At 39.0% G+C, this 10,393-nt stretch overlaps 1 long non-coding RNA gene across 1 annotated transcript; it reads right to left on the bottom strand.

Moving 5' to 3' along the window:
• Positions 1-5,736: 5,736 nt before the first annotated feature.
• Positions 5,737-7,612, bottom strand: LOC110925385. Its single transcript, XR_002584476.2, has 3 exons — positions 7,526-7,612; positions 6,947-7,013; positions 5,737-5,995 (listed from the first exon to the last, which is right to left on the bottom strand). It is a non-coding gene; the product is annotated as an uncharacterized LOC110925385 (long non-coding RNA).
• Between the last annotated feature and the right edge of the window lie 2,781 nt (positions 7,613-10,393).

Here is a 10,393-nt window from a genome sequence, read left to right on the forward strand (position 1 = left end):
GGTGTGTCCACTCGACGTCCCGGATTCCTTGCCTAAAAGAGTCCAATTCATTAAAGATTAGAACTCTTTTTCATAAGCTTTAACGCATTCATTCATTACATATGTAAATCTGCGTTTTTAACAATCTTTAACATTTTAAATCCTCATTTAGGCGTTTTATCAAACACCTTGCGGGTCAGATTTTTACATGATCTAAACCAAGTTCATAACTTGAATTTATCACTCAAATTAACTTCAATTAAACATTATACACATATTTTAACATCAACAATTTCAGAGATTATCTCACAATTTCAATTTTCACTAGAACAAGAGTCTTAATCCTAGTGTTTATCAAGTTCTACCAACTTACTAATCACCCACTATAGTGATTTTGATTTCTACAACTAACATGCAAGATTTTTAACAAGAAACATCTAGGGTTTGTCCCTAGACTTCACATTACTTCCAATTTCATGTTTTGCAACACATAATCAAGCTCAACCTTCGATTTCAATCTCATGTAAGAATTTGATTTGTATCAAAATAACCTAATTTGACATACCTTATGACCTTCTTGACGAGGAGATCACAATTCTATGTTCAGATTTTGATTACAACGTGATTTGAGCCTTCAATTTAGAGTTTTTGTTGATGTTAGGGTTTGGAGGTGTGGGTGTCACCCCTCTCTGTTGTTGATCGACCAGAACCTCAATTTTGAGGTGTTTGGTTTGATTTCTTACTACTTAGTAATTAGAGTTTCATATTTAACAACTTTAGTCCCTCCACTCTTATCTAGTTTATATTTTTGGCCCTTTTAACTCATTCAAATGTTACTACAAGATTTTTAACTAACTAGGTTATTTATCCTAGTTAGCTTATTCTTGTTTATTATGTATTTTATAATTCTAGTATATAGTTTTTAAATTTCGGGATGTTACAAGTCCACCCCCCTTAAAGAGGGTTTCGTCCCCGAAACCGAATTACGTACCGAATAGCGTAGGGTAGAGCCGTTGCATTTCTTCTTCGGACTCCCACGTAGTATCCGCACCCTTCCGGTGTTCCCATTTAACCTTCACTTGGTTGATCCTTTTGTTTCTCAAACTTTTCACTTTACGATCTAGGATTGCAATTGGCCTTACCGCGTAGTTAAGGCTGTTATCCACTTCAATATCGTTGTAGTGGACACGAGCAGTTTCGTCCGCTAAACATTTACGGAGATGTGACACATGGAATGTGCTGTGTACCCCGCTCAACTCCTCAGGTAGCTCAAGGCGGTATGCTACCTTTCCAACCCGTTCCACAATTTCGAATGGCCCGATAAATCTTGGGCTCAACTTTCCTCTTTTTCTAAATCGAATTATCCCTTTCCACGGTGATACTTTCAACATTACCTTATCACCCACTTGAAATTCTATTGGCCTCGTTCGTTTATCCGCATACGATTTTTGTCGATCTTGAGCTGCTTTTAAGTGTGTGCGGATCAAGTCGATCTTACAATTTGTAGCTCGGATTATATCAGTCTGAGCTAACCCCCGTGGACCAACTTCTCCCCAACAAACCGGGGTTCGGCACTTTCTACCATATAACATCTCGTATGGAGCCATTTTAATACTCGCGTGATAACTGTTGTTATATGAGAATTCGACTAAGGGTAAATGGACATCCCAACTGCCCCCAAAGTCGATAATGCAAGCGCGTAACATATCTTCCAACGTTTGGATTGTTCTCTCACTTTGCCCATCCGTTTGGGGATGGTAAGCAGTGCTAATAAACAGCTTGGTTCCCATTTGCTCTTGGAAACCACGCCAGAAATCAGACGTAAACCGGGTATCTCTATCAGACACTATGGATATCGGTACTCCGTGACGCGTCACAATCTCATTGGTGTACACTTCGGACATCTTTTCTGATGTATAAGTCTCCCGAATCGGAATGAAATGTGCACTTTTTGTCAATCGATCCACAACTACCCATATGGCGTCAAAACCACGGCTGGTTTTTGGAAGTTTAGTCAGTAGGTCCATCGTAATTTGTTCCCACTTCCAAACTGGAATGTCTAAGGGTTGCAGCTTACCGTATGGTTTTTGATGCTCTTCTTTGACTTGTAAACAAGTCAAGCACTTCTCCACGTACTTCACGATATCTCTTTTCATTCCGGGCCACCAATAATTTTGTTTTAAATCATTATACATCTTGGTCGCCCCCGGATGTATCGAATATCGAGATTTATGGGCTTCGTCAAGTAAAAGTGCTTTGGCTCCACATGTATTGGGAACCCAAATTCTCCCAAATCGAGTTTTTAATCCTTGGTTGCCGTCCTCCAAGTCTTTTAACTGCCCTACTATTCTTTCCTTTTTCACATTCTCTTCTTTCATTGCTTCACCTTGAGATTTTCGAATTTGGTCGAGCAATCCCGATGTCACAATTAGTTGCATCGATCGGACTCGAATAGGCGCATAATCTGTCTTTCGGCTTAACGCATCCGCTACTACATTAGCCTTCCCGGGATGGTAATGTATATCACAATCAAAATCTTTTACCGTCTCCAACCACCGCCTTTGCCTCATATTTAATTCCTTCTGATCGAAGAAATACTTTAGGCTTTTGTGGTCGGTAAAAATAGTGAACCTTACCCCGTACAGATAATGCCTCCATATTTTCAAGGCGAACACCACCGCCGCTAGCTCGAGGTCATGAGTAGGATATCTCTTTTCGTGAGTTTTCAGCTGCCTTGAGGCATAGGCTATAACCTTGCCTCGTTGCATCAGAACGCAACCAAGCCCCGAATGCGAGGCATCCGAGTAAACTATCATATCATCCGTTCCATCCGGTAATGACAATACCGGTGCTTGGGTCAATTTTTCCTTAAGCGTTTGAAACGCCTTTTCTTGGTCCTCACCCCAAATAAATTTCTCCTCCTTGCGGGTTAGTTTGGTCAGTGGCATGGCAATTTTGGAGAAGTCTTGTATGAACCTCCGATAATAACCCGCAAGCCCCAAAAAGCTTCTGACTTCCGAAGGATTTCTCGGTGGATTCCATTTCGCCACAGCTTCTATTTTCGACGGGTCTACTAATACCCCGTTTGCGTTGATGACGTGCCCAAGAAATTGCACCTCTCGCAACCAGAAGGCGCATTTTGAAAATTTTGCATACAACTTTTCCCTTCTGAGCGTCTCCAAGACTTCGTACAAATGTCTTGCGTGTTCCGCTTCGTCCTTTGAGTATATTAAAATGTCGTCAATAAAAACTATTACCGACTTATCTAACATGGACTTGCAGACCCGGTTCATGAGGTCCATGAAGGCCGCGGGCGCATTTGTTAACCCAAAGGACATCACCAGGAATTCGTAATGTCCATATCGTGTACGGAATGCCGTCTTCGGTATATCTTCCTCCTTGACTCTCAACTGGTGGTACCCCGATCTAAGGTCGATTTTGGAGAACCATTTAGCACCTTGTAATTGATCGAATAAATCGTCAATCCTTGGAAGTGGATATCGATTTTTCACCGTGAGTTTGTTCAACTCGCGGTAATCGATGCACATACGCATACTCCCATCCTTTTTCTTAACGAACAACACCGGCGCGCCCCACGGTGACACACTCGGGCGAATAAAGCCTTTGTCGAGAAGATCTTGAATTTGAGACATTAACTCTTGCAATTCGGAGGGTGCGAGCCGATACGGTGCCTTGGCCACGGGTTTCGCGCCCGGAATCAATTCGATCCCGAACTCTATCTCCCGTTTCGGTGGTACTCCCGGTAGGTCTTCCGGGAACACATCGGCGTATTCGCGCACTACAGGCATGTCTTCAATCCTTAACGATCCTTTATTTGGTTCATTCGCGTATATCATGAATGCTCTACATCCGTGCTTCATGAGCTTGTAAGCTTTTATCATCGAGCACATAACCGGTTTTCCTTCCTTCTCACCACGTATGATAATCGATTTTCCACTTGGAGATTTTAGTTTTATCTCCTTGCGGAAACACATGACTTTCGCATTATGTCGGGATAGCCAATCCATTCCGACCACTACTTGGAACTCTCCCATGGACATAGGAATTAAATCTATCGGGTATTCCTCATCATCTATGCTTATCTTACAATCTCGACATATATCACATACAAGGAAACTTTTGTTGTCACCTATTTCTACCTCTAAAGGCATAGGTAATTTTGTTAGTACAAAGGAAGGATGTCGAATAAGTCCATGTGAAATAAAGGACTTATTCGCACCCGTGTCAAATAGCACATGAGCAGGAATTGAATTTATGGCAAATATACCTGAGACCACATCGGGTTCCGTTTTCGCCTCCACTGCCGTTAGCTGGAAAGATCTAGCTTTTGCTTTTGGTGCTTCAGTGTGCGCACTCTTGTCTTCCTTCTTTCCGGACAATTCCGGACACTCGGATTTCTTGTGACCCGGCTGATAGCATTTGTAGCATACCGAAACTTTCCCCGGGCACAATACAGCCGTGTGCCCTGTCTTCCCGCATATAGGACACGGCTTGTCCTTAAACCGGCACTCACCCTTGTGCCCTTTCCCACACACTTTACAGCTTGGCGTGCTACTCTTTCCTTCTTGCTTCTTTGACGAGTAACTCACGCGTGCCTTTTTCGTGGGACTTGGATTAACCACTTGCGTCCTTCTTTCACCCCTCTCTATTTGTTTCTTCAACTCTATCTCTCTTTCCCGAGCGGCGTTGATGATTTCGGTGAGGGTTTCGTATTTTGAGGGAGTCATGAACTCCCGATACTCCGCGCTTAGCATATTATAATAATAATACACCTTCTGCTCTTCGGTCGTCACCAATTCATCACAGAACCTTAATTTGTCAAGAAAAGTTCCCGTGATTTTATCAATGGACTCGCCCTTCTGCCTAAGCTGGATAAATTCCTCTTTGATTCGATTAATAACCGCCTTGGGACTGTGATGTTTAAGGAAGGGTACCTTAAACTCATCCCATGTCATCGCTTTCGCTTCTTCACTACCGATTTCCTTTTTCTTATTATCCCACCAGTCTTTTGCTTGTCCTCTCAGTTGACCCGTGCCATACGCCACGAAGTCATTTGCGTCACAGTGGGTTCTCTCAAATACCCCCTCTATATCACTTAACCACCTTTGACACACTATCGGATCCACTTCTCCATTGTAGAGTGGTGGTTTGCATGCCATAAATTCTTTGTACGAGCAACCCTTACGCTCTACCAATTTCTCCTTGTTTGAACTTGCATTATCCTCCAATTTCTTTATCCTTTCATCCACCACTGATAACACCGTGGTTTGGATTTTATCGATGAAACCCGACAAACTGTTCTTGATTGCTTTTCCTACCTCTTCAGCAATCACTTCTCTCATTTGTTCGGTGACTCTTGGCACCGCTTCGTCATTTCCTTTATCCGTCATCTTTGAAACTGAAATGTTTACATTTAAACGTTAAACATTTCGTTTATAACATTGCTTCTTTTATTTTGGTTTAGTCAAGTTCTCAACTTGCTTTAACTGTTTAAATTTAGTGCACCTCCCGGGTTTAAGTGTGTTAACACACTTTTCCCATGCACTTTAATTTCCTTCCCATTCATATATAAGACATAATTTGTTAACATAATAAGTTAATTCTTACCGGACGATCGATCAAGCTTGAACCGAACACTTTTGTTGACAACCTTAAGCTCTGATAACCAACTTGTAACACCCTTAATAATTTAACATAATATATCGAAATGTTTCATGATACTTTATAAAATCAGAGTTTACAAAAGGATTTACTGTTTTAAAACATACATACTAGTGTAATTTCCCAAACATGTTTAAGATGGTACAAAATTCATTTAAGAGCCATCCCTACTAATCAGCTAACAACTAGCTAAAGGATTCAAAACACCATCAACCAAAAGTATTTATGACATGTTTAAAGTTTAGACAAAATTATATTCATGCGGAAGCTTCAGTTTGCGTGTTCGGTTCTTGACAAGGTGCTTGATCATCATCCGAGAGAGATTTATTTGTACCTAGAGTCAAACACTAAAAACCGTTAGTTTCGACTTAATATATAATGTATAAACAAGTTTGACAACACGAGTGGCCCTAAAATACAAGTTTTTCCTGGGTTCCACCGTAAATTACGGTGTCACCGTAACTTACGGTGGACCTGGAATGATTATGGTTCTACCGTAACTCAGGAGGTTCTCACCGTAACAGTTTGAGCTCCACCGTAAATTACGGTGGAACCGTAATTTACGGTGGGCTCTGCACATTTACTCTTTTGCTATTTTTCAACTTTACAAGTTCGTAACTTTTTACTCGCTTATCCGATTTAACCGATTCTTCTTGCTATGAGTCCGTAATAAAACCTCGGACTTAATCATGTAAATTTTACATTGCGGAAACCGAGATACCCACAATTTGGTTCCCAAATTTCCTTATTTCCGTTATTCGACCCAATAGTATGAGTGCATAGCATCTCTTTTCATTCTTAAAACCTTTTCAACATATTTACCCAACTACCCGGGCTCACATACTTGGTGTTTTCATGCCAATTCCCTGGCTTTGCATTTCCTCTAAAACTATTACTTGATTGTTCGGAATTCAAGCATTCCGTTTCAACAATCCTTTTTCCTTTAACATCATTGTTCGACCCATATCCCGGGTTCTTATACTTAGATTCACTATCACCAAATCATTAGCATGGTGCAATTTATCATTTATCTAGATATGAGACTTTCAAGTCGCTACTTCCGTGACTATTTTAAAACATCATTTTGACCCGTTTTGCCATTTAGTGAAAACCATCACTTCAATGACTAACCCAACTAAATACCGAGTTCTTGTTTTGACCCGTTTGATAGTCGAGTGCACTTCGGCACTTAGCGACACATCAAACGCATCCTTTACTCTACATCATCAATTACATTTCAAACCAAAGTAAATAAACTTAATTTGACGAGACTAAAGTCGCGTACCTTCAAAGCGCACCTTTTCCGCGGGTATCACCTCCGGCGTGTCCACTCGACGTCCCGGATTCCTTGCCTAAAAGAGTCCAATTCATTAAAGATTAGAACTCTTTTTCATAAGCTTTAACGCATTCATTCATTACATATGTAAATCTGCGTTTTTAACAATCTTTAACATTTTAAATCCTCATTTAGGCGTTTTATCAAACACCTTGCGGGTCAGATTTTTACATGATCTAAACCAAGTTCATAACTTGAATTTATCACTCAAATTAACTTCAATTAAACATTATACACATATTTTAACATCAACAATTTCAGAGATTATCTCACAATTTCAATTTTCACTAGAACAAGAGTCTTAATCCTAGTGTTTATCAAGTTCTACCAACTTACTAATCACCCACTATAGTGATTTTGATTTCTACAACTAACATGCAAGATTTTTAACAAGAAACATCTAGGGTTTGTCCCTAGACTTCACATTACTTCCAATTTCATGTTTTGCAACACATAATCAAGCTCAACCTTCGATTTCAATCTCATGTAAGAATTTGATTTGTATCAAAATAACCTAATTTGACATACCTTATGACCTTCTTGACGAGGAGATCACAATTCTATGTTCAGATTTTGATTACAACGTGATTTGAGCCTTCAATTTAGAGTTTTTGTTGATGTTAGGGTTTGGAGGTGTGGGTGTCGCCCCTCTCTGTTGTTGATCGACCAGAACCTCAATTTTGAGGTGTTTGGTTTGATTTCTTACTACTTAGTAATTAGAGTTTCATATTTAGCAACTTTAGTCCCTCCACTCTTATCTAGTTTATATTTTTGGCCCTTTTAACTCATTCAAATGTTACTACAAGATTTTTAACTAACTAGGTTATTTATCCTAGTTAGCTTATTCTTGTTTATTATGTATTTTATAATTCTAGTATATAGTTTTTAAATTTCGGGATGTTACACCAACCCTCGGAAGGAATGTCCACAAGAGGTGCGTTGTCGAGGATCGGAGCCATGGTGTGCTTACCAACGGGGTGACCAGTAATGAAGTGGTCATGGGCCGAAACATGGGTGACAGAGGGATCTTCGTCAAGGAAGCCATCAACAGGGGTAATTCATCACCAAAGTCTGGCAGCGCAGATGGTTGGAAGTCGTCCTCATCCTTGGTCAGTATGTTAGGGTCACTCTCAGTGTCTGACGTAAACATCTCTGGCGCGGGTACAGTCTCATCATCTGTGGCGGTGGCCGTAGGATCGTTATTATCTGACAATTCGTTCCCTGAGGAAGGTGGCGTGTGTGTCGGTGCGTAGCATGTATATTCACAGTGATTACTAACAAGTAGTGTATGCGAACAACTACCACATATACACGTACATCAACCTTAAATCAAATAAGCAGGTAAGTCTCAATTAATGTAAGCAAGTAATCATCCTAGTCTTCCCCAGACTATCCTCCCAGCCTCCCAGACTAATCCTCCTAGTCTCTCAGACTATCCTCCCAGCCTCCCAAACTGATCTTCCTAGTCTCTCAGACTATCCTCCCAGCCTCTCAGACTGATCCTCCTAGTCTCTCAGACTATCCTCCCATCCTCTCAGACTGACTCCCTGGCCTCTCAGACCAGAGCCTTCCCAATCTCTCAGATTGAACTTCTTAGTCCCACTAGTCTACTCCCTCAGCCTCTCAGACCGAGCCAGAACTTTTGAAAAAGTGCTCAAACTTTTGTTTTGTAAAATGTTTTGTGACCTGGATCTGGACGTAGTGTATGCAATGTAAAAATATTTTCGTGAGAGCCCTAGTGATCATAGTCTAGACTCGAGAAGGAATCCAAGTTCGCTATGATCAAAGCTCTGATACCAAGCTGTTACACCCTGGCTTTGCGGAAGCGTGGGTTATTTGGTGTGACTTCTTAATACCATAGCGTGACGACCTACACGTACTAACTTCTATTAGACGGACGGTCGTGCCTTGGCTTAAGGTTTGATGTCTTTGGGAAATAGTTAGGTAACTATTTCGTATTTACACTTCTTCATTATTTGATAATTATATTCCTTCCCAAGGATGGGGGTTTTAATACATGTGCGTTTTTATAATCTTCAAAATATATTATTAAGTCTCACTTAATAAAATATATTTTAATTTATTTGTCTAGAATATTTTATCTCCAAAATATACATATTTTTCCCAAAAATACTATATTTTATTCCATACACTTTTCCAAAATAATACCTTTGTCAAAATACGCATTTAAGAGTATTTTCTGAAAATACATAAGTTACATTTAAAGTTCGGGTGGTAGTAATAATACCGGTGTAACTTAAATATTTATTTGTGAGGGCGTTAGTATTATTTTGGAAGTCGTAACTTCATGATATTTCCAGTAATATTATTTTTACTCTAAAAATAATATATATGTAGTTCACAAAATAATCATAAAATCACACAAGCGTTTTACTATGAAATATATATTCTAAATATATATTTAATAAGTTTCATTTATGAAAATCCACCTCCGACACTTGGAAATTTTGTAATAAAAATCATGGCGAATTTTATTTGGGGAAAACAAGTTAAAAATATATTTTTAACCACTTGTCACAAAATATTTCTAAGTTTTATTTTCTGGAAAAATTTCGCCAGAGTTTCCTCTGTAACTGGAGGTGGCCACGCTTACTAGCGTATCATTTTCTTTTAAAGATTCAATCAACCAATTTTCCAATCATCAAAATACAATTTTCGAACATCAAACTAGTCAAAAATAAATATAAATCGCAAACACATGAACTTGCAAGTTATGTAAAAATATGGAGTAACTTTCCAACACATTTAGTAGATCTTTCCATCTTTAAAAATAAAATCAATTTCTTGAAAACTTTATTTTTAAAGAATATGCAATTCTACAACTTCTTAGTCAAAAATTAAGAAAATATTTCTTTGTTAAATCCTTTTGTCACACAATTGTTTACATACTTGTTTGTTCACAAAAATGCATTTAGTTCATGTAAGATCCGGCTTTTAAACATGATTTGCATCTTACACTTGATTCTTCGAAAATACCATTTGTAGATCTTTAGATCTACTAGTTTAAAACTCTATTTTACAAGAAAAATTATTTTTACACAAGTTCATGTTTATGTGTGGAAGGGTTCATCATCTTGCATCTTTTACACTTAACATATTGCTAGTTAATGTCCCATGAACATGATCTAGCGTAGTTAGAAGACGATCCGTTCCACTACTAGCAACAAACAACATAAAATAATCATATCTAAACAAGATTCACAAGATTTACACCATTTGTTTCTCTTTAACCAACATATTCATCTTTCTTTCAAGACTTTTAGATTTGATCTTGTATGTTCTTGATTTTTATCCGTTAAATCTCTTATTAACCACTTTAAACAAGAACAAGAGAGTGTTTAGAAGCACTTACAACTAGCTCAAGGCTAGGGAAGA

The sequence above is a fragment of the Helianthus annuus genome, chromosome 17, assembly GCF_002127325.2.
Source record: "Helianthus annuus cultivar XRQ/B chromosome 17, HanXRQr2.0-SUNRISE, whole genome shotgun sequence".
Classification (NCBI taxonomy): domain Eukaryota; kingdom Viridiplantae; phylum Streptophyta; class Magnoliopsida; order Asterales; family Asteraceae; genus Helianthus; species Helianthus annuus.